This window comes from Pomacea canaliculata, linkage group LG1, assembly GCF_003073045.1.
Source record: "Pomacea canaliculata isolate SZHN2017 linkage group LG1, ASM307304v1, whole genome shotgun sequence".
In the NCBI taxonomy this organism is placed as follows: Eukaryota; Metazoa; Mollusca; class Gastropoda; order Architaenioglossa; family Ampullariidae; genus Pomacea; species Pomacea canaliculata.
This window is the reverse complement of record NC_037590.1, coordinates 26,671,770-26,696,895: the sequence shown is the minus strand read 5'-3', so window position 1 is coordinate 26,696,895 and position 25,126 is coordinate 26,671,770. Positions and strand designations below refer to the sequence as shown.

General features: G+C 40.4%; 3 long non-coding RNA genes across 7 annotated transcripts; 2 read left to right on the top strand and 1 right to left on the bottom strand.

Moving 5' to 3' along the window:
* Window positions 1–2,257: 2,257 nt before the first annotated feature.
* Window positions 2,258–8,672, top strand: LOC112567049. Its single transcript, XR_003099727.1, has 3 exons — window positions 2,258–2,459; window positions 7,419–7,541; window positions 7,859–8,672. It is a non-coding gene; the product is annotated as an uncharacterized LOC112567049 (long non-coding RNA).
* Window positions 8,673–16,151: 7,479 nt separating this feature from the next.
* Window positions 16,152–19,887, top strand: LOC112576032. 5 transcript variants are annotated; one of them, XR_003101739.1, is made up of 6 exons: window positions 16,152–16,483; window positions 17,236–17,323; window positions 17,464–17,658; window positions 18,011–18,489; window positions 19,238–19,385; window positions 19,758–19,887. It is a non-coding gene; the product is annotated as an uncharacterized LOC112576032 (long non-coding RNA). The 5 variants fall into 5 exon arrangements; XR_003101738.1 differs by lacking the exon at window positions 17,236–17,323 and having other exon boundaries at window positions 17,444–17,658; XR_003101735.1 differs by having other exon boundaries at window positions 17,236–17,658.
* On the bottom strand, window positions 18,333–24,420 carry LOC112576047. The gene is made up of 3 exons (XR_003101741.1): window positions 24,323–24,420; window positions 19,203–19,383; window positions 18,333–18,443 (listed from the first exon to the last, which is right to left on the bottom strand). It is a non-coding gene; the product is annotated as an uncharacterized LOC112576047 (long non-coding RNA).
* Between the last annotated feature and the right edge of the window lie 706 nt (window positions 24,421–25,126).

Sequence of the window (25,126 nt, the reverse complement as noted above, 5' to 3'; positions counted from 1 at the left end):
GTCCGTTACAAAAAAAAAACAAACTTCGGTATCTAGATATTTTTTAACAGCAACATAAAATAGCTCGCCAGCGTGTCTACCAAGTAATGACCTACGCATGCGCACAAACAAATTAAAATTCTGACATTCGTGCGTACGTCAAAACATTTTCAAAAGGCGACACAAGTGGTTTTATCTTTCTGACTGTCTTGGATTCTACTCTTAGTAGACTAGTAGAATCAGCAGTTCCGTCCTGTCAGCCACAACAGGCATCTTAGGAATAATAACATACCCTTTTAATACCCTTTCATTGTCCAGCTCAACACCATCCAATTCTTTGTCGTACAAAGACATTGTCTTCATTTGAGGTCCTGGCTATGGTAGAAATCACTGAAATAATATTTGACCTGACCAGGTCGGAAAGGTCATGAGCAATTCTAGTCAACTGCAGTAGCCTGGTTATCCGGCTGTATGTTTATCTTTATGGCTTAGGTTCAGTCCTTGTGGTAACGTACCTGAAACATGATATTCCAGAATAATTTACATGCGATTCTATTCCGTCTCTCTGACCGACCTCCTGATACATTTGTGCGGTATGGGCAAGACATGGTTAACGCTAATCTTTTCTTTTTGTTTTCTTTTTCTTTTTTGTAAGTGGTTTTGCTGGCTGGTTAAACAAAATGTTTGGTGGAGATGCGGTGGTAAATGGGAACATGACTTTATAGAGAATGGCTGCGGGCCGTGTAAGGCCTCCGAAATCATTTGGTCTGGTCCTGCAAACGCAACCGCAAGTAGTACACAAGTGAATCATCGCGTGTCCCACAGTCTACTACAAAATAACAATATCGATCAGGTCTACACATAGACAATCACCGCGCTGTATACCACCTGCACAATAAAAATATTATTGAAAGCAAACCATCAGAGCTATCCGAATATGAATCGTGAAGCTTGTTTTACTGTGCAGATGCTGTACACAGCGGTTATGAACTTTGTCTTTATGTGTATACACAGACCGTGCAAAGACCGTCGTATGATTACAGACCTCCAGGATGCGACACCTGCAGTCAATCATGCGACAGTCAGTGCCAGGCAAACTGGGAGAGTACACGTCGACGAAAGACTAAAACACTCTCATCCATCTCACCTGCAAGCAAGACCCTTCCCTTCACCCTGCAGTCTGGTTTCAGAAAAAGACTTACCCCCCTGAACCACCTTAAAACGCTTTTTAACCTTTTATAAACAATGCATCTGTCTGCAAACATTTCTTAAGGGTCCTTTTGGATTTGATGACGGCTTCATCATTAACGGCTTCGTCATTAACTGAACGAAAAATTGTTGTTGTATACATCCTTTCTTGTATTTCGATGTCATGTGCCTCTCTTTTTGAAAACGTTCTCTTCCGGCACTTTTTACAGGTTCGTGTTTGGTCTCTTGTCTACTATTTTTAGGAAAAGTAAAAGGGAGTCCCTAGTTCCAACACTCTAACCTACTCTCTTTAACATTAAAAGCAATATGATCCATTTGTCTAGAGTTCCAAACCTAAATGGTTGTAGATAATTTTGTGCTTATCATCTAAGGCGAATTTGGAGTGAAGTTCAGAGGTTTATTAACGGTGTGCAAAAGTAGGTCTCTCTGAAGGTCATGAGGTGCTACAATAACGATTAACACAACAAAGATCTCAATTCTAATTCCGCTTTCAAACTGTTTTAGCCGGCTCATCGATTTATGTTTCGTCAAAAACATTCTCCGTTGTCCCACAGTCAAAACCTCCCCTACCCTACTTACAAGTCCAGAACGAAGAGAGAAAACGCAGACACTCTGCATATCATCGTCAACATCGTCAATCGTTATCCATTAATCATGATCCATCAATCATCATAATCTTCTTCTTTGTCGTTGTAATCATCATCAACTAGATTCTGTATTTTGTTACTGTACTTAGAACCCAAAGCATGATGAATGAAGTGAGTTCCTGTTGCTCTGTCTGCCAGGTCAGAAAAAGTCACAACAGACAACGACAGGATGTAGGCGTTACAATTGACCGACACTTTCACCCTAACTACCCAAATTTCTTCCATTCATCACCTCCTTTCATCTTTTGCTCCCCCATTTCCACGTACATCCATATTTATCAGTTAGGTGAAAACACTTTTCTAGCAAATACAAGACAACAGCCCCCTCCACCATAACGTCTCCCACATCACACCGGCGTGTCAAACGGTGCATGAGATATAAAAGACCTTACAGGCGACCAATGAGAAATCACCACATATACAAGAAGAGGTATAAAAGATCACCGACTAGCTGCCTGCTACACACCCCGAGTAGTCTCACCATTGCAGTCACCACTTTCACCTGAGGAAAGACAAGAGGCCGCGAGTTCTCAGTCCACAAGACAAACAGGACAACAACACATCGGTTAACGGCCGCCGCCTTCTACCTGTGCGGGCTTTTGTTTCTTCTCCACGTCGACTCTGGTAGGTTCACTTCACCTGACTCTTTCTTTACTTTGTTTATTTTTTTCATTTTAATTTATTACTCTTTTTAGAAGTAGACTTGTGCTTTCCAACATGTCATTGTAAGACACCTTCGACATACGACTGACCTGCGTACAACTCAAATAACAACATCGGACACCGGTTGCATGTTGGTCATTCAAGTGCCAAGTAAGAACTATTCAGTCCATAATAACTGAATAAATCTAAAGCTATTGGTAAGTTCAATGAAGTAGGTAGTCTAGCCTTTGGGAGACGCAAAGATGACAATAAATGTCCCAAATGTAATCTTGTCTTTAGTACAATGTGTAAGTGTGATGTGGTTATTGTAACAGACGGCAAAACAGACCAACATCAACGGTCGTCCTTGTGAAAGATCATTCAATATCTCATGCTGCTGTAATCCACTGGCAGACGATGTTGATGACCCAACAAGTAGATAGTTAACTGACTTGGGACATACATGTACAATGTTGTGATGAACTTGACTTAGTTGTAGCCTTCTAACCATCTTTCAAACACAGGCTGTAGTTTCACAAGTTACATAGGTGTAAAACTCAGTGTTACAACATTTCTTAAGAATATCCAAGTATTTACGGATATAAAAATTACATTGCTGTAAAACTGAAAATGATTCAAGAACAGTTTCAAATGCTACAAGCTTGTCTGAACACAAATAAATTGCCAGAGTTGTATGACAGTCTCTCATCAGAAGAAGTAAACTTATGTTTTAATCTTCTGAGTACCATTTTTTTCATTTCTTTACATTTCTAGTCAAACTGTATCTTATTTTCATAACTTCCGGCATAAGTAGTGGTGCTCATACAGGAACCTGTGATTTCAAAGCCATTATTGAACGGACTGAATGCTGGATTTATTACTTGAGATTAAGCCCACAGCTTAAAGACTTCTGTAAGAGTCACTCAGACATAGATTAATATACTTGCAGAAACGAAATGAGTGAGAACATTTACTTCTAAGTACAAAACATGCATAAAACAAATAACCTCAAGTTGTTTTAGAGAAGAGCTTCCACAAGGGTTTCAAAAATAATGAAGACACTGATGAAGAAACCGGAAAATCATAACTCAATATCTTTGTTTCTAAAGAGGCAAAAAAAAAAAATAAAGAAGCTGTACTGTTGTGACGACTAAAACTTAACAACATATTCTGCTCTTGACATTTTTCTTCAATTACTTATGTACAAGAAAGAGTGTGAACCACTAGAAGGCGTCCAATAGATAATATTCAAAACCGTTTCTATAGAATTACGAAATACAGATAGGGAAAAGGATATTTAAGAGGTTTGCGAATTACAGATTTTCGCGATATTTACAAAAATATTTATTCCCAATAATAGTACACTGTTGACACTGAAAAATTCAAATACTGTAAAGCAGGGCTTCTGCTTACGCAAAAAATTGCGTACAGTACGCATTAAAAGTTCGGAGGACCCCTTCAATTTTCGTCAATGGGGTCCCAGGGGACCCCTTCAAATTTGGGCGAAGAACAGATACAACATCGTAGCCATAGCTATTGTTGTCGTCTGCTACAAGGTGAGAGTTACTTCCCTTGCACTGAGTTTTTTTTTTTTCCCCCCTTACTGGGAAGAGTTCCATGAACTTTGTCCAAGATGTCGTTGACAGCGTGGTTAAAATCATCGTCTCAGAAACGGAAAGAAAGTGAGCACCCTAAGAACAGTGAGCAAAAGCTCATCACATATGCTTGCAAACTCTTCATGGCACAGAAATCTCTCCGTTTCTGACTAGACATTACAGTCTTTTGTGTGTCTGAAAGGCAGTTGAACAAAGTAGTTGATTTGTTGGGTGGTTTTTTTTTCAACTCTGTACAGGGACCCCTTAGAGGTAGCACGGGACCCCTTAGAAATCTGAAGAAGGGGTTCCTGGGACCCCAAAGAATTTAGCCTTAGCAGAAGCCCTGCTGTAAAGTCAGAGAACAGATGTGATGACATCGTACAACAAAGTCTGCTCCTTCTCTATAGCTGACAATCACATGCTCCCTCCGCTCTCCCTCAGTCTTACTTTGATAGATGGCAGTCATCTGGATCGCAGTCAATTACAATTGTCAATTGGTGTTCCCTTAATGTGTAATGATAATGTAGTTGTGTATTTTACGGAATTGTATTAACATTTAACTTATAATTAGGATGTTTGACATTGTTGCTGCACACTTCTTCCCTTCAAATGGGTCTGGCGTTAGTCAAAAACAAGTTCGAGTTCGAGTTTTCACGATCGACAGAAATATAAAATACTTTAATAAACTAATAACTGTATTTTTTATTAATTTTATAGTATTATAAAAGCGCCAAATGTTTCGGCTCGGCATCACTTACATACAGAAAGCGGCGCTTTGTACTTGAAAAAATTGTTTTTTCTTTTTATATTTTTTATTTTAATTAAGAAGGAAAACCTAACCTTCATTCATTTATGCTGTCTTGTTTATCGAACTGTTTTTCATTAAGAAAGAAGGCCTTACGTATATTTTAAAACCACATAATGTGCTATCACAGGCAGGGATGGGGAGTAGCTGTAGCCTAGCTACAGCTACTGTAGCCGGCTACAAATTTTGTAGCTTGTAGCTTAGCCGGCTACAAATTAAAAAAAAGTAGCTTGTAGCCGTAGCTACATTTTAGAAAGTAGCTGTAGCTTGGCTACATGTTGGCTACTTTCACGACTGTAGCACTCTAGTAGTGTACAAAGTATAATGTCTTTGGGTTGTAGATTTGCATCTATATTCCAGAATGTTCAGCACGGCAGCAATGTAAAAGATAGAATGTCTTTGTGCGAGGGAGGAAATGATGTTCAACAATGTAGCGATGTTCAAAGTAAAATGTCTTGTCTTTGCGCGAGGGAGGAAATGATGTTCAACAATGTAGCGATGTTCAAAAATGTCTTTATTGCGACGAAATAGAATGTCTGTGCTAGAATGTTCGAGGGGAGGGAGAATAAATAGCAGGGCTGACAGTGGTGTGGGACCTCTTTGTGAATTGGAGAGAGAGAGAAGTTAGGCCAGCTGCTGAGAAAAAGATACTGAATTAAAGAAAACTTCAGTATGGAATTCAATCTCTGTGTTATTTCTGGGTACCGGGTCGTCCATGTGGCGGGAGCGATTTGAAAAACGAAGATGGACGTACCCATCAATTTCCAGCCTTATTTGAAATTTTTTACATTTTGCGAAGCCACAAAATGTGGGTATAGTTTCAAATGCAAGAATTGTTGAGAGATTGTTCAGTCTGGCAGGACTTATCATGACAAAAGCTGCGCACTAGGGTGACAGACAGCAACTTCGAGGCCAAAGTTCTGGTCAAATTCAATTCCATGGAGGACTAAAAGAATGTAGATTTGTTTTAAGTTACCGGTACACTCCAAAATTAAAATCCATATTTTAAATATCTTTAAGGGTTTTTAAATATAGAGTAACAAAATAACATAAATATAGCACTTTAAAACTGTTTTTGAGTACCTAAAGTGAAAATTGTGACTTTAATCAACGATTTTGTTTCAAAACGTACAAACATTTAAAAAACAAATTTACACAATACCATAAGTCATATATCAAAGGTTTTGGATTTTTTGTAAACTAGAGGCACTGATAAGAAAACTGATGCATAAGGCGTTTTGATATCTCAAGATTTCTAGGAGATATAAAAAATCAGACATGGTACCCCCCGACTCAGTGTGAATGTGGCAATTAAATATTTAGAAAATATTTAGAAAATTGTTAATTTTATCAAAAGTAATGTTTATACCATATTCTCAAATTCATCACTTTGTAGCTTATGCATTTCTAAACAAAATTGCAAAATTTTACTGCTGTAGCACAAGCCAATCTTGAGAAATATGTTTTTATAGTTTAGGACTGGATGTCAAAAACGACAGAGAAATTCAAGCTTAAAGATTTAAAATAAATATATCTTGTATCACATCATTTTTGAAAAATATATTTCAGTGTTTATATGCTACATTTGACATCCTACTATATAATTAAAGTCTATTCTAGTATGCCAGGACTATACTTTTCACCCTATCAGCTTTTGGAAACAATTAGTTTGTGTTCCTTTCTTTGTTTTCAGTGTCAGTGTTAGAAAAAAATGCCTTATGATCTGCTTGCCTAAATTAGATTAAGCAGTGTTTTACTTATATTCCATGCAAACTCATTTATTTCAATGGTCTGTTGTTCATTGTCACAGTATTGATAAGAGTTGACATTTTTCATCACCACATAACCTAACTTATTTGAAAATTCCACCAGGTACCTGATACTTAAGCATCTGTTTAGTTTCATTTCTAAGTAATAGGGAACAAAATAGTTATAGAAAACAATGTTTATCGGAAAACTTATATAATTTTCTTTTGTCACTAAAACAGGATGAGGAAAAAGATCCAGAAATGTTTAATATAATCGTAAAATACATGTACTTATTGTGTGAAAAAGGCCGGGGGAGGAAGGGTGCAAGGAATGAATGAAAGCATTTATGGATTCACTAAATAAAATTGTCGGTATATCGTAGTTCTCCGTTTCATTATTATAATAAAAACTTTGTAAAGCAAGTAATAGTGTTTTGTGTGTATGTTTGATGTTTGTGTATGTTGCTACAGCCAGCTGGCTACAGCTAACTTGTTATAACATCACGCTTTTAAAAGTAGCCAAAAGAAGCTGGCTACATTTTAAAAGTAGCCCAAAGTAGCTGGCTACTTTTTGCAAAATTGTAGCTGTAGTGTAGCCGGCTACATTTTGAAAAAAAGTAGCTGTAGCCTAGCCTGCTACAAATTAAAAGTAGCTTGCCCATCCCTGATCACAGGTCATCTAAGGTGTTACTATACATAGACTATGTATATCCAACGCCAATACCTTTTCCGGCGTTTAGTAGAGACAAGATGATGAGAGCAAGACTGATGCACTCTGTGTTTTGTGTTGCAGTGAACAGCTTGACATGCAAGAATTGTTCGTTCATTACTCCTGACTGCAATTCTGGCAACGTGGCAGAGATTGACTGCGAACCCAGCAAAGTCTGCTACGCGGTTAGACTTTTCGTCCCAGGAGGTAACTAAACATTAGTTTTTAGTTTCGTGTGTGCATCCTCCTGTGGGTCTTGCGTCCTTGTGCACTACCATTGTTGTGTTACTGCCGTTGTTTGTATTGTTCACATCTCATGGGCGTGAGAGTTTAACATAGAATAATCTAATGAAAAAAATGTAAAAACTTATCCGTGAAAAGATAATCAACTGACGGGTAAGCGAATAGCTGCAGTGGTAGAAAGCATGGATGAATGAAAGCTTATATAAATATATATATATATTTAATTAATTGAATGTATCCCATTACAATCATCTGTTGATTCATTGCCCTATGCCTGGCAGATCCCAACCAGGTATTTACACTTCGTGGCTGCACAGCAAAAAACGAAGGTTTCCACTGCGCGGATTTCGCGGATATTTGGAAGGAATGCCGCCTCTACTGCTCCACAGACAACTGTAACAGTGCATCCAATATTGATGACTAATGATAGGACTGTTTGACCTGCATCATTTTGTCAGAAATCGCCACTGACACCAAAAACTAGGGTTTTAGTACTTTTATGTTATAAAAGGAAATATAAAGAGAAAATACTCTTCAGTAAAATTTTATCCAAGATACACAAAAGATAAACTATGTAATCCCATATAAAAACCGTCTTCTGTATTTATTGCTTCTTGCTATGCATCAACGTGAAAGCTTTAAAAAGACATTCCCAGTCATAAAATATTGTTTCTGGCTTGTTAAATGGCAACATCTGACATGAAATTATTTAAGTTGTGTCCAGAAAACTGAAGAAAAATAGTAATCGATCGAAGTTGTTTGGTTTCTTTGTGGTGTGAAACTATGTAGAAATCGATGTGATTGTGTGATACGTATTCTAATTTTGCAGCACTTTTTCTGCTGTCCTCTACATTCTACTCTACCATTCGCTCTTATCGCTCTGTCTTTTTATTTTACTATGTCTGCTCGTATTTCCGTTGTTGTTTCAATCTGCGACGCCATGAATCAATCAACATTCAGCTGAAACCTTTTTTTTAAATAAAAGAAGATGAGCTGTGTAGACAATTCAGTTGTCAGTCACTCATTGAATCCTTTTCACTTGGCTGTCATTCAGATGTAAACTTAAGTTTGTCAATAAACACTTTGCCAAAGTAATGTTATGCCTCAACAGTGTCCACAGACTAAATATATAGATAGATAAACACAGCTTACATGAACGTCTGCACTGCTTCTAAAATTATCAAAATCTGCTTCTTTAATTAAATATGTATTTAAAAACTATTGCCGCAACAGGCAACAAAATCCTGCGATCTATTGAGACTGAGCCTTGGACCAGGAGATTTGTCCGCATTTGCAGACGGACGCATCTCCGACGATGGGCTCGAGTCCCCCTCCTCAGTACAAAGGGGGAAAGGTGGTGATGCAGCTACCGGGTGCACCGGTAAAGCAGCACACCACTTTTCTCTCTTTTACTACTTCGCTTTTTTCTTTTTTTTTTCTTCAAAAAAACCCAGGGGGAGGGCCTGGCGCAAAACTTTTGAAAATATTCCAGTTCGATGGGAGGGTCTGGTGCAGATAGGAGGGTGTGGTCAAAGACTTTGAAAAAACTTTACTCGTCATTAACTTCGCTTTGGTATTAGAAATTTAGGGGTACCTCGATTCCTTCAAGTATACTAAAATGGAGGGCCTGGTGCTATGGGAGGGTCTGGTGCATACAGGAGGGTCTGGTGCATACAGGAGGGTCTGGTGCGAAGAGGAGGGTCTGGTGCGTGAGGGCCTGGTTTAAAAAAAAGGAAAGTAATAGGGGAAAAATTGAACAAATGTTGTCCATAGCAGCAACGCTTTCTCCTTTCGCCGGTTGATCGCATTCCGAACAACGTTGTGTCTCTGTACACCGACAAAAACCGATCACAACAATACCCAGCCCGATAACCGTACCAAATGAGAATTCACCCATCATCTTGGAAGTTTCAGTTCAATAGGAGGGTCTGGTGCCGGTAGAGTTAGGGTCAGGTGCGTGGAGGGCCTGGTGCCTAGGGAGGGTCAGGTGCCCGGATGATCTGGTGCCTAGGGAGGGTCAGGTGCCCGGAGGGTCTGGTGCCTAGGGAGGGTCAGGTGCCCGGAGGGCCTGGTGCAAGGGGAGGCGTGGCACAAGGCAGGTATGGTTAAGGTCGGCGCTATATACATGGGAAGCAGGCGTCCTGAAAGGTGCGCGAAAGGGACCGTGGCTATAAAGGTTTCTATATATGAAATGCTCACCCAGTTTTGTATTTTTCATCTGCAAATGAGCGCGTGCAAAGCCCTCGGTCGAAAGCGATCTGGCGAGCCGGTTTCGAAGCGGACCGAAGAAGGTCTGGTACGGGTTGGCTTGGTGGTGATTCGCGGCTTTCGCTGCCGCGTTTCTCACGGCTCAGGCGCGCGCTGGTTGAGCAGAGAGGGGTTCGTCGTGCTCCTTTCGGCCAGCCGCGTCGGCGCATCGAATAACGCTTGACTGTGTCTCGCGGAGGGTCTGGTGCGGAGGGCCTGGTGCCAAACTTGTAAAATGTTCGTTCGAGGAGAGGGTCTGGTGAGGAGGGTCTGGTGCCAAACTTGTAAAATGTTCGTTCGAGGGGAGGGTCTGGTGAGGAGGGCCTGGTGCCAAACTTGTAAAATGTTCGTTCGAGCGGAGGGTCTGGTGCAAAGCGGATGGTCTGGTGCAACACATTGAAAACAAACTTCTAGTCATAAGTAACTTCATTTTGATACTGGAAGCTTAGGGGAACCTCGTTTCCTTCAAGTTTACCGAACAGGAGGGTCTGGTGCGGAGGGTCTGGTGCGGAGGGTCTGGTGTGGAGGGCCTGGTGCGGAGGGCCTGGTGCAAGGGGAGGCGTGGCACAAGGCAGGGAAGGGCAAAATCGGCGCTATATATATGGGGAGCAGGTGTGCCGAAAGGCGCGAGAAAGTGAACATGGCAATAGAGAAAGGTTACTATTAGCCATGTAGTGCTCACCCAGTTTTGCATTTTGCATCGGCAAATGAGCGCTCGCTCGGCGTGCGACGCCCTCGGTCGAAAGTGACCGTTGTCTGCGTCCCGTCCTGCTGCGAGCCGGTTTCGAAGCGGACCGAAGAAGGTGTGGTACGGGTTGGCTTGGTGGTGATTCGCGCGGCTTTCGCTGTCGCGTTTCCCACGGCTCAGGCGTGGGCTGGTTGAGCAGAGAGAGGGGTTCGTCGTAGTGCTCCTTTCGGCCAGCCGCGTCGGCGTATCGAATAACGCTTGACTGTGTCTCGAGTGAAAGAGCGCGCCCGTGTCGATCGGGTGAACGCTCCGCACGTTGAAAATTTGAACCGATGATTCGGTTGCAAGAGCGAAAAGCACCCGCGAACGCAGGACCCGCGCTCCAGCGGCGACTGCTTCGTGGGAGTCGGTTACGTGTACACCCAACAGCATTCTGGTTGATCCTACCAGTAGTCATATGCTTGTTCTCAAAGATTAAGCCATGCCTCGTACGGTGAAACCGCGAAAGGCTCATGAAATCAGTCGAGGTTCCTTAGATGATCCATTTCTACTTGGATAACTGTGGCAATTCTAGAGCTAATACATGCAAACCAACTCCCACCCGACAAAGCCGGGAAAGAGCGCTTTTATTAGTTCAAAATCAGTCGGGGTCTCGGCCCCGTCCCTTCTGATGACTCTGGATAACTTTGTGCCGATCGCATGGCCTCGAGCCGGCGACGCATCTTTCAAATGTCTGCCTTATCAACTGTCGATGGTACGTGATAGGCCTACCATGTTGCCTACGGGTAACGGGGAATCAGGGTTCGATTCCGGAGAGGGAGCATGAGAAACGGCTACCACATCCAAGGAAGGCACCAGGCACGCAACTTACCCACTCCCGGCTCGGGGAGGTAGTGACGAAAAATAACAATACGGAACTCTTTTGAGGCTCCGCAATTGGAATGAGTACACATTAAACCCTTTAACGAGGATCGATTGGAGGGCAAGTCTGGTGCCAGCAGCCGTGGTAATTCCAGCTCCAATAGCGTATATTAAAGTTGTTGCGATTAAAAAGCTCGTAGTTGGATCTGAGGCATGGGCGTGCGGTCCGTCTCGAAGCCTGAGCGTGCGCGGCTCTTCGCAGGGTCGTCTTCGCAAGACGAACAACTGCGAAAGCATTTGCCAAGCATATTTTCATGAGGCAAGAACGAAAGTCAGAGGTTCGAAGACGATTAAATACTGTCATTGTTCTGACCATAAACGATGCCAACTAGCGTTGTGCAAGTGTCGCTTCAGCGACTCTGAAACCAAAGTTTTCGGGTTCCAGGGGAAGTATGGTTGCAAAGCTGAAACTTAAAGGAATTGACGGAAGGTCACCACCAGGAGTGGAGCCTGCGGCTTAATTTGATTCAACACGGTAAAACACACCCAGTCCGCACACTGTAAGCATTGACAGATTGCTATCTTTTTCTTGATTCGGTGGGTGGTGGCGCATGGCCGTTCTTAGGTGGTGGAGCGATTTGTCTGATTAATTCCGATAACGGGCGAGGTTCTAGCCTGTTAAATAGTTCACCGATTCTTCACGCATCGGTGCTAACTTCTTAGAGGGAGAAGTGGCGTTTAGCCACAAGAGATTGAGTAATAACAGGTCTGGCTGCCTTTAGAAGGAATCAAGGTGGATGTGACCATGCTTTGAAAACAGTGCGAACCCCTTGAACGTCCTTCGTGATAGGGATTGGGGGCTTGAAATTCTTCTTATCAACGAGGAATTCCCAGTAATTACGGCGATGCCCTTTCTACACACCGCCTGTCACTACTACCGAGTGGCCTCCACGTCGAGAGTCTGAAAAAGTCTATCAAACCGGAGGGAAAGCTTTTGCCGAGTCAGGCTCTCAGTGACGCCCCGGACTCTCACCTCGGGGGTGGCATCGGCGAAAGTGTAAAGAGAGGCACATTCTCGCGTGGCTGTTCCCTAGCTTTACAATTTTTTTTCATTCATTTCGCTTTTTGTTGAAACCTTTCAAATATCGTTAGAAAGCAGATGAAAAGAAATGAAACAACTTTAGGCGGTGGGATCACTCGACTCACACGTCGATGAAGAACGCAGCCAGTTGCGTGAATTAATGTGAATTGCAGAACACTCTAACCCTCATTTTCAAAAAAAAAAACCAAAAAACAAAACAAAACAAAAGCAAACAAACCCGGGGGAGGGCCTAGTGCAAAACTTTTTTTTTAACAAAAGTTCCAGGTCGATGCGATGGGAGGGTCTGGTGCACAGGGAGGGCCTGGTGCAAAACAAAAAAATTTGATTCATCAGTTTCTTCGCTTTGGCATTAGAAGACTAAAAAAAAGTTCCACTTCGATGGGAGGGTCTGGTGCAAAGAGGAGGGTCTGGTGCAAAACTTTTTTTTAACAAAAGTTCCAGGTCGATGGGAGGGTCTGGTGCAGAGAGGAGGGTCTGGTGCAAAGGGAGGGCCTGGTGCAAAACTTTGAGAAAAAAATTTGATTCATCACTTTCTTCGCTTTGGCATTAGAAGCTTAGGGGTACCTCGTTTCCTTCAAGTATACGAAAAGGGAGGGCCTGGTCTGAGTGAGGGCCTGGTGCATAGAGGAAGGTCTGGTGGTAAGTGTGAATGTGAGTGTATGCGTTTGTGTATGCGAATGTGATTCGTGACCTATAATTTCACAGTTGTCATGCTCGCACTTGTTTTGTAAGACTTCTGTAACTAAAATATGTGTATGCTCCTTAGCCAAAGGAATAGGAAAAGATTAACATCTTAGAAGTAGTCGTATGATACGCCATTTTTGTCTCGTCTTTCTATTTTTTCGTATGCATGTATCTCGAGTTAAACAACATTTGCTGCTTACAGAACAGAGCTGAGGTCAACGTACAAAGTGGTCACGGAGCTCGCCTATCGCAGGAAGAATGTTTGCTGCGCAGGGTACACTGAAGATGGTGATACATGTATCCGTAAGTCCTCCAACTCTTCTGACCTCGTGATTCTGGGTTGCCCTCTGCATAACTTTGTTTGGATGGTTGATTAGGCGTATCCATCCACATCCGCGCACCTGCATCCTGTCGCTAGTCGACCCCCTCACACCTTCCCTCTGTCACGTGGCTGTCACCCGGCCAGCGACCACCCGACCCCCACATTGCCAGCCTCCACCCTCCCTGTGTGCGTGCTATGTTCCATCCCCACTAACTGCGATGTCGCACACTACCATACAGTATAGTAATCGAGTTTATTGGCAAATAGCATTTGACGAGGCAGGAACATCCGTGTCAATGAGAGTGACTAGCGTCTCAAATTGACTGACAATAATGAAGTTTGTGAGAAAAGCTCATAAAGTTTGTAGTCAGCAGGTAAAATGACAATATTAGTACTGTATAACTTTGTTCTATGAACTATTACGATTCAGCTAAAATATGCTAAACATTTCTATTTTTCTGTCATTTTTACAAAACCTTCTAATCTCCTTAAATATTAAAAAGTATTAACACTTACTAGCTAACTAGTCTTTAAAACAGTTGCTTTGTTCTTCTAAAACTCAGCAGGTATTTTAACGGCTAGTGACTGATGGGGGTTGAAGTCGACCGAGTTTATGCTTCGTAAAAAGTTGGATGAATTCAAAATTTCTGCTTTAAAGAGTCTGAAGGCGACAGTTCAGTTCAGATATGTGTTTACGTGTAACAGCATGCGTGTGTGTAGTTATTGTGTGTGTGTATGTGTGCGCGCGCGCGTGCGGTTTTGCTAAAGGAATAATATAGGAAGGGACTTTCGATAGGTGCTGCGTGTTTGTTATGTAAGTTGATAAAAATGATAACTGATGTGCTCTGCTGTTCGTCGCAGCAAACACTTTTTTTAATGAGGTTATTAACGACACTCGATGAAGACTTGTTTAGGCATTTACTTCTTCGGTTCTTCCTCTTTACATGTAGAAGTATAAATCACTTACATAGAGAACATTTCCTTGCACGTCAGTGAGCTTAGTACAAACTCGCAGCACTTACAACAAAAGGCGATGTGATATCTCTACCGTTGTTCTAATCTGTCGAGGTTTTGACATCGCTGCTGACGTAACAGTCCTTACTAAAAGGGGGGGGGTCTGTGGAGCCGGGTGCTACAAGTCTGATCCTTTAACATCATTTGTCCTCATTTACTAACCACTCGCATGTAAACAACTTTATGTTCAAGTAGTGATGTAGATCCTAGTGCACTTGTCCTACTGTTTGCAGTCTATATTTCGTTACTGAATGAAGTGTAGATATTGAGATTCGAATTGTAAACATACATTATATACTGGGAAAATAATTTACGATTACAAGTACAAGGGGCCCGGAGAGGTCGTCTGTCCCGGGGCCCGGGCTGGCTCTCGGCGGCCCTGGGGTCTACACCAACGTATGCACATCCTCGGATGTTAAAGGGAGATCAGTCGGCTGTGTGTATGATATCTGCAGCTACCTCCCTTGATTTTTTTTTGGGGGGGAGGGAGGCGATGCTGTATCTTTATCTCATCGTCGAGGCTCTGTTAGTCGCGACTTAACTGATAAATTAATGTAAGGGAATGATAAAATTTTCGCATTGCCCTCTTTTATTTATGCATAGTCGCGGCTCAGGATGTTCATGCCACCTGGTGTACACTTTTCATCACCGTCTTGTACAGCATCGTTTCTTTGTAAACCTGAAATGCTTTTCAGCCTATTAACTGTGTCTGTGTCATGGGAATTGAAATTTATTAATTTTTGTAAATTTTCAAATTTATTTAGCAACGTGTATATTTATTTCACAGTTGATGATCTCCCGGAATTTTTTTTTTTTCTTTTCCAGTGTAACAGCTGCATGCCTTCTGTAGGCATTATAGGTGTCAGGTTTATCTTGAGAAATACTGTCACCAAAATTCACCTTGAGTTACGGAAATAATGATTACTGCATGTGGACTATAGATGGGCCTTTTAGCACTAACAAACAGGATTGTCAGTGGATGACTTTACTAGCTGAATAATCCATAAATAAACATTCTCATAGAAGAAACAGACTTTGCCTCACTCAATAATTTAAGTCCATTAAAATGTATATCATAATATACATGTTGACAGTTTCTGTTTTTGTTTGTAGGCAAATATTATTGACAGAATAAGGCATAGATGAAGTTACCATCCATGATGAAAGAAAAAATCTTGTTTCAGAGTCAGTGACATTGGAGTGATGATCTGAAAATCACATAGAAAGGCTGCCGTTTGTTAGAAACCCTACTGACTTCATGGTGATCTACATCTACTCGAGTAGAATGCTGTTTGGTATTGGCTTCAGTTCAGCTAGACTGCAGGTGAAGCTGGTGGTGTGTAGTGCATGGAACCGTGCTTCATCAAACAGCATACCAACAGGCAAGAATACTATATACCAACATGTGAATGCATAGTGCTTGTTGTGACTTTTAAAGTTCTAGCCACAGGTGGAACAGTGTCTTCTGTCATTTTCTTTGAGTTTCACCTAATATATATCAAGTGTACACATACACATCAGATGAAGTATTCCTGCTGAAACACTACAAAGATGATAACAGATTGTAAATGTCTATGTCACACTGTGGTAAAATATAACCCATATTATGGTGAAAAGATAACACATAACAAAAAAGGATACATAGATGTGGTTTTAACAAAATTATGTATTTTTATTTAATTTATAAACATTCATTTTCCATTAAACATGTTATAGGCTTAACACATTCTATGTTTGAACAGTTCACATCATTGCAGTATAACATATATAACAATATAACACATATAAGGTAACATATGTCAACATGTAGGTATAAAATGCACTATTTTAGCTGAAAATATATACTAAGGTTTGTGTCTCTGCACACTTCTTTTCAACAATATAGCTTCATTTTCTTTTTTGTATGATCTTGGGTACAGACTATTGGGAAGATCATCCCTGAAACATGCCAGGTGATAAATGCTGCTCTTAAAAATCAATATTTGAAGGTGGGTAATGTTTTCATCATATAGACCTTTGCTGAACAGCAATAAGAAGTGAACACTATTGATAGAATGATCTGATCTTTATGATAACTTCTCAATTCTAGTTTCTGACTCGACCTGAGAACTCACAAGTACTAATCTTAGTTTTATTTCTAATGCAAGTCCTCATGGGGTGGAACATAATGTTGTTATGGTATGTATATATGTGTGTATCTCCTAGTCCATAGTTGTATGAATATTGTGTATAATATATATGTGTGCATGCACACACATTCAAGTCCATAGTTGTATGAATATTGTGTATAGTATGTGTGTGTGTGTATAGTCTAGTACAGACCTGGGCAAACGCCGGCCCGCCTCCTGTCTCTGACCGGCCCGCCCGCTGGCCGCCCACCAGTAAATATACTATATATACAGTATTGGGTAAAACTGAGTTAACTATATTAGTCCGGCCCTCTAGAACCATCCCAGTTTCTCATCCGGCCCCTTGGGAAAATTAATTGCCCACCCCTGGTCTAGTATGTAGTTGTTAGATGAACAGTTTTACTTATGACAAGTATATCGACTACCTATTAAAACAAAAATAAGTAGGACACCATCGATTGTACTCACAATCACTTCAGTTGAGAAATAAGATAAGAATTTCGCCAAGAAGAACATAGCTTAATGATGGCCAAGCATTTAAAAACCATCACTACTCCCACCACAGACTACCTGGCAGTAGCTGTGATTGCTGTGCTGATGTCTTTTACCAGGATGAAAAAAGGTCAAATCCAGTGCAAGTCTTGTGGCCTGGAACAGCTGACTTGTACAAGGGGTGCAGACACTGCTGCCTTAGCAACGGTCAAACAGTCATAGAATTTGTTTATTTTATTATCATTTCTCTGTTCAACATCAACATCTTTCACTTCATTTTATGATATTCTGTCTTTACTATGCTTTTGACCAAACCACTTATTTCAGCAATACATTTTCAACAACAGCAACAAAAAATGGCCCATGATGATTGTGTTCAGAAGACTGCTACTCAACCTGTAAACTGCTGCTGAATGGAAGTCACCCTTGTTATATGGGAATACATTTGGATATACCAGTGTTTCAAATACCAGCACTTCTAATGAATTGCTCTGTTCATAAAGGCTGCATGCATGCACTGCATATGTGACAGCACAGCAGAAGTAAGCATCATTTTATTCAGATTAAAAATGTACACGCAAACTTTGATTATTTTTGTTTTTTGCTTTGGGGATTTTTTGTTTTGATTTTACCAATACTTTATTTTCCATTTAGGCTATTATAATTCTTTTAATTACAATATTCTATCCTTAAAGTTAAAATCAAGTAATGGCATGCATTAAAAGACAGTTGAGAATAAGAATAACATTTCATTGTGAAAGGCTTTTGATATCTGGTCTTAATATTTGTCTGATTCGTGTATTAGCTCTGCATCCCATTTCACAGGGAAAAGAACTGATTTTTTTTAATCCAACCATGCATATTCTAAAAGAAAAATCTTGTTTTTCAAAACAGCGGCACACCATGTGGGGTGTTGGCCAATACCAGCCACTTAACAAGTGCCTGAGCAGGCTGCTCTGGATCTCATGCATAATACAGAACCAACAACTTTATGTGAAATAAGATTACCACACTCATAGGACACCAGGAACCTCTACTTTCAGCAGTCAAGTGATATAAGCTGGTCTTCTTTGGTCATATGACCTGGCATGGCACCTTGAAGGGTAGTCGATGCTGTGGTGGCCTGAGAAAGAACTGTCTTACAAATGTCAAAGACTGGACTGGCTGTCCTGTGCAGGACCTGCTCACTATCGTCCACAATAGGCAAGAGTGGCAGGTCCTGTCAACTGCCATGTCTGTCCTTGGTGCTTCCCCAATGACAGGTGCTGGTCAAGGGATTGACTTGACTGATCAACTGCTTCCAAACCAAGCAGTTGCCTCCCCTGCCCTATAATTTTCACCACATCTCAAGTAATTCAGTTCATCTTGTCATGGTAAACAATAGCCAGGATATAATTCGAGTATTGCATGCAAACAATTGTGAGCATATACATCTAGTAAGGTGGTCAGATATTGACAAACAATATACTTATAGTCCAGTATGTAAAAAAATGTATTTATTGATACTGTGCTTAGTATTCATAGCTTTTACAAATTGATCAGTAAATAACAAGTGAGTTAAATAACTCTAAATAAATAGAACCACAGTAAATAGCTATAAATAGTAACAAGTGAATCAAATAACTTTAAATACAGAGTTTTTAAAACCCCTAAATAAATATAACTTAGATGAACAATTTTTTGAAGCTTTAAAAGCCCTCTCCTTAACAGGTCATAAATCATGTAAAGGATGACAGATGCTAAGAGCAGAAAAAAGGTTTAAGCAAATGTGTACAAGAGACAGATTAATACGCCACGATCAAAAAGTTTATAAACATGAAAAATTGAACTGTTTCTTACTTGCGTGTTAGTTCTTTTTCTCTATATGTTATGTAAAACCATGTAAAAATGATCAAAATAATTTATAGAGCCATATCACTTGATGATCATCTAATTATGCAAAAAATTAAATTATGTGTTTTGTAAATTTTAAAGTTTTGTAAATTGTTTTCTTATCTTCCCATTTATGCTCACAGAGTTAAAATATTGAAAGAAAACATGTAATGATACTTAAGCTATTAGAACATACTGTTTAAATTTTAAATACCTTTAGAAGATGTTTTATTTTGTCTTTGCTTCCAGAATTTCGTCCTTCAGTTTATGTTTGGTGAGAGTCAAATATCTCCTTTGAATAAAGACAGCTGTATCAGCCCTTTTGACTGTCAACCATTCCATCCAGATTATCTCCCTTTCACCAATGATGCCACATCAGCCACTCCCTGTTCTGTCTGTGAGTACACAGGGTGTTTATTTGCCTTTAACAATTGACTTCTGACCTTTGATATTTGCCATGTGCAAACTTTTGATGATCAGCAATTGTGCCATTTTGAACTATGATACATGCGGGTGTGAATTGTGATTGTATGGGAGTGTGCTTGGTGAGGATTTATATGGTGGCCATGACTGGGGAAATGATGTGATTTTTTTATTTTGTTGTTATGTGGTTTTTGATTAATGATTAGTTATAACTATGTGAGCTGCCTCCTAATTGCCCCCTGAAACAAATCAAAGATGTATAACATCAAATTCTTATTCTCTCATATGATCACTGTGTGGTGTCTGAAGACCTGATGCTGTCATAAATTGAGACTTTTTTTTTTAGGTCCTCGTATGTTCTCCAGTTTAGTGGACATGTCAGGGGCCTGGATCATGTGTGGAGTCAAAGCTTGTTCAGGAGAAGACATGTCTGAAGTACCTGTACAGTTCTGTAATACACATTTTCTCATATTCCATTCATGCAGGATGATGTGATTTGATGAAGTAATCTTTTTAACAGTTACTATGGAACAATCATTTTTTTTTATTAAATGCTGGTGTTTTTCCATACAGATGCTTCAAAACACAACAATAGCGCTTGTTATTGGCACAACAGGTGACGTCATGACATTTGCACCTCTCGGTGATTATTGTTGTTCTGGCTCAGTGAGTTTTTAAACTGAATAATAAGGCATAGCTATGCATGATTTTTGGTTAATGTTATGACTTATTATTCTGACTGTATTTTTCTTGTGTTGAATTCACTCATGCAGCATTTATCCTTCCTATAACGCAATTTTAAAAATGTGTAATATTTTCTTAAGTTGTTTAAATGCTCATGTCCCAGGTCACAAAGAATAGATTTTGTCAAAGCCTATTGTAAATGATACTGTCAAAAGGATAACACTACAAGTCACAGTATTCACTATCGCACTTCTCCTGTTTACCTCCAGTAGAAACAATTTCAGTGACTAGAAATATATGAAGGCTGTGAGCTGTAAAAGTAAACTGTTTTTTGCATTAAAAATATATTTACTTGTGTCCCATCAAGACTTTTTGAGTCCTGTTCTTGTGGTTTTACAGTTATCATATAGATATTTGAAAGTTTGGAAAAATAATGGATGGAGCAAGGGAAGCATTTTTCTAGGGAAAAGTCAGGAAATTTTAACAGCCTGCTGATAAACTTTGGAAAAGCCTTTGAATTTGTGAAAGGTTCGAATAGCTCTTACTGATGCCAATAGTTTTTCCAGAATGAACAACTAGAAAAGATGAAAATCCTGGTTAATTTTAACATTTATTTGCTGTCTCAGTTTGGCAAGTTTTTATTCATTACAAAATATTGGTAAACATTTTTGTCATGACATTTATTTTTATCTGTCATGATCTGAAAACAGCATGCAGCTAAATCTGAGTTTTCTTTCCTTATACTGTTCACACATACTGTTAATGAGATTTGTAATTTTACAGTCATCCTAGTTTAACAATTTTTCAGCTGCACTTATTAAGATACAGATCCATATATTGTGACAAAAGAGTTGCTTGAGATGTTGCCTGCATGTGGCAACTTTGTATGTTATCTTCGTCCTTTATTTACCCATGTTTATGCAGTAGTTAAATCATGCAAAACTTTTCATTTTAATCATTATATTAAAAGCTTAATTTCACTTGTTTAATTTTAACTTCTGTTCCCTCTGTAAGGCATTTAGAATCATATTGTAAAATAAGGAAAATAATCTCACTGATGCTCCATATGACTATGATACTCTTAAAATTATCTTCAAAATATATAATGTTGCAAACATATATAACTCCAAAAAACTAGCATCGTTACTAGTTAGTGTATGCACTCATATATATAAACCTACTCAAGTGTGTGACTATAGGTAAATGTTAAGGTGTGACCATCAATAACAAATTAAGTCTAGCAAGTTGCAGCCACTCAGCTTGTGTTTTATTTAATAATGATAATAATCTGAGCAAATTCTTTAATTCTAGATTAGAGCCAATTAAAAATACTGGATTTATCATTTGTTGGTGTTTATTAGCATAGAAAATTATGCTTGTATTATGAATAATATGAAGATTTGAAATTTCTGTCATGGGTCGCCTGACGCAATGAGTTGTCTCCCCTTAGACCGCGGGAGGCTGAAGCTTCCTCCGAAACTGCGGCTACACCAGCAACTGCACCACTGCTGCCCCACATATGTCAGCATACATTAGGGCACTTCCTCTCTCTGCCACTGCCAGTCTTTTCCTTTTTATTGTTCAGTTTCAAATAAGAAACATTTGAATGGCTCTTATTTTTGGTTTAGTTCTACTGCGAGAAAACTAAAATTTGTAATATTATATGTGTTGGGCTTGTGAGCAACAGAAAATGTCCTGGCTTGGACTTCCTCGGACAGACAATAAAGTTTTGATTTGATTCTGATTTGATTTGATGTCCATTGTCGACCATCTGTAAATCTTGCTGGAAAATGGCGGTTGATTGAAAAAAAAATGTATCTTTATAATCCGTCGTGAATCGCAGGTTTACTTAGCATACCTTAGCAGACAACAACAGCTGAGAGATTACACCCATGTGCAACTGCGATTTGCTGTGAAATTATTTCACCCCGGATCATCTGGTGTCGTGAGAGTGAAGACACGAGATGACCCAGGGTGAATTCTCGGAGAGAATGTTGGAATGCTGAAAATGACTAGGCAAATCTGAAAGTGCCCTCGACATTCAACACTCTTTGGAAAAAAACAAAAAACAGAAAGCTTCGTCTGCCAAAGATCGCAGAATCAGTCTCATCTATACCCGACTACTCCACACTCGCGAACGCAGCAACTAGAAACGAATGTCTCGCTCGTCAGTCTGTTGTCGGTGAGCACTCAGAGTGTCAGGGATCATTGTTAATTAAACTAACGGTGAAGACAAATTATGAAGTCAATGAAGCTGGACGGGTAGCTCTGGGAAGAGGGTGGGGGAGGACTATTGATGTAACGCAGTGTTGCAGCCAACAGAAGTCGTCGCCACCGAGTGAGGAGTGACGTGGTGGTGCTGACGACGAGGGCGCGACTGCATGCGGTGCGGCAAATCAGGCGGAGCGCGGCAGCGGAGCGGAACTCGCCACTTGATGGATTGCTCATGGGCTTGTAAATGGCTGCCGTGTGCTGCAAGATGTTTGCCCCGACACTGGCGCCTGCCATTTCGCTTGGCGATGTTAATGGTGTAGAACAGCGCGGCGAGCGACCCCCGTGTTTGTGTGTGTGGAGCTCGTCTGACCGGCGATGTAAAGGTTTCTACGTAGGAAAACAGGAAACTGTTAAAACCAACTATACTATCTCGTACCTGGCCCCTACCACTGAGAATGGGCCCTAGCTGCTGTTGCTGTTGTCGACACAAGAGTTGAAGATTTAGAAAGATGTCACACCAAGAGTTATAACCCACTAACAATCTATGTTGTCTACCTCAGTCTATCTAAAGACACGGAATAACAACACCGTCAACACGCCAATACACTGAGGTGATGGTATGAGAGAAAGGTGCTTTTGCCCCACTTTATTCATAGGTGCATTCATTTCACAGTCCCAAATGGTTTCGCCTGTGTCCCCAGCTTGAAATATTTGTTGAACATTGGCTAGTGTCGACTGCTAAAAACAGTCACCGGTGGTGCACGTGTTTATTGTATTTATTATCCTTGCAGGCGCGCAATTTACACCGAGCTTAGGGGAAAACAAAGTAGTAAACAAAATACGGAACTCAATTGAGGATCCTTGACTGAAATGAGTACACTTTAACCCCTTCAACGAGGATCTATTGAAGGGCAAATCCGGTATCAACAGCCGCGGTAATAACAGTCTAATGGTGTATCTTAAAATTGTTGCGATTAAAAAGCTCTTAGTTGTTTCCGGAGGCGTCTGTATTGCCAAAGTATTTACTCAGATAAAACTGCGCAAGCAGACTCGCCTGCCTGGACAATGGTTCGCTGAGTATTGCAACAGACCCTGGTTGGGGGAACATGAGGTATTGATTGGACGAGTGCATCCCCGGAACACGGGGGCGGCCCTGTGGCACAACAGTTAGCCTGTCACCAATACAGTAAGGCTGGCTGTCCTGGATTCAGCTCTCGTCTCTGGCACCTGTTCTGTCTTTGCGTGTGGCATCTGTTTACAAGGCTGACTGCCTTGCCATGATATGGCCTTAGCTGCTGGTCCGGCGTAAAACATCAATTCCACCCCTGCCCCCGGAACAGAAGGCAATGATAAGACTGAGACATTCATAACTTTATTTGATGGAGACTCCTATCCATACAACACTACCCTAATAAGTAGATAACGGTCCCACTGCCTTGTGAGCAATCTTGGAAAAGATAATTGGTAAGTAAACCCATACAGATAATCAGGATGCGAACACGGTTTCTGGGCGAAAGATTTCCACGATGAAAGTACCACCAGGGACCAGTGTCCACTACGGAGCCAAGAGGGGTATACACAATGCACTTTATGGAGACAGTTATCGCACTCAGAGAAGGAACCTCCACTGGCACTTGGCATGTCCGCAAGCTACACCATGGGCACAGTCCCATGAGCTCAATGCTACAAGTGGGATGTCATGGGCTTGGCAGATCAGATGGACGGGCTTTGGAATGTTAACAAGTGATTTTGAAACAGGAAATTCAACAAATTATAAATTACAGTTAGCACAGGAAGTAATCAGTACACTCAAACTGTACACTCCCTATCACGCGTTATGAGACAACAGAAAAACAAGCTTGGTATATTCCTTTGCAGTCGACTGCAGAAAAGCAACATGTAAGCAAGTTGCTTAAAGACGTTTACATGCGCGTATGAAATGGCAGACAAAAAGTCTTAATATATCTTAAATTTACATAAAAATTCTCCAAACCCATTTACAAGTACACCTACACTTGACTCAGACCTCATACTGTGATGCCCCTCACTTCCTGTTCCTGTGTGTCATGCTGCAGCTCCGAGTGCCCACATCTTGGCCAGTTGATCCAGTCTTTAGAGATCGAGGGGAAAAAATGTTAAAAAATCATGTTGATCACACTGTACAATAATCAAAACACATCATGGACTCAAAAACATACAGGCAACCAGAAAACACATAATACTTATTTCTTATTGATTTAATAAAGTGTTACATCGCAATATTGGCATGCACAGAAGAAAACAAAAACAAGAAGAAAAAATACAATTAATAAGTTAATTTATCTGTTATTCGAACGCTATCGATAACTATCTTTTTATTCTGTAGTTGCTAAAATGCCTTCAAAGATAAATGCCAACAATGTTCATTGTTGCAAACATAACTAATGCTTCTAACTAGAGGGAACTAAGCCTTAAACCACACTCAGTGATTTTCGTTCCACGTTTATTTCTATGTTTATTTACAAGTTTTCTTTCTAGAAACTGAATCATGTGACCTTTCGTCATCTACTGAAAAAGATATGTGTAGTTTCACTTAATCAACAGAGTACATTTAGAGATTTAGTCATCTAAACCACTTGTAACTGTGCTTACTCGCAGTATAAAAATAATAATTAAAAACATAAGCAGTCAAAATGGCAGAATGGTATCACGTGATCCAGTTCATCATTCTGTATCGCTAAAAGCCAACAAAAGCAGAGTCCACATCGACAGACCTGTATTCCTTTACATGACACGTTTTGACCACTCAGTACATTTGCGAAGTTCACATTAATTCAT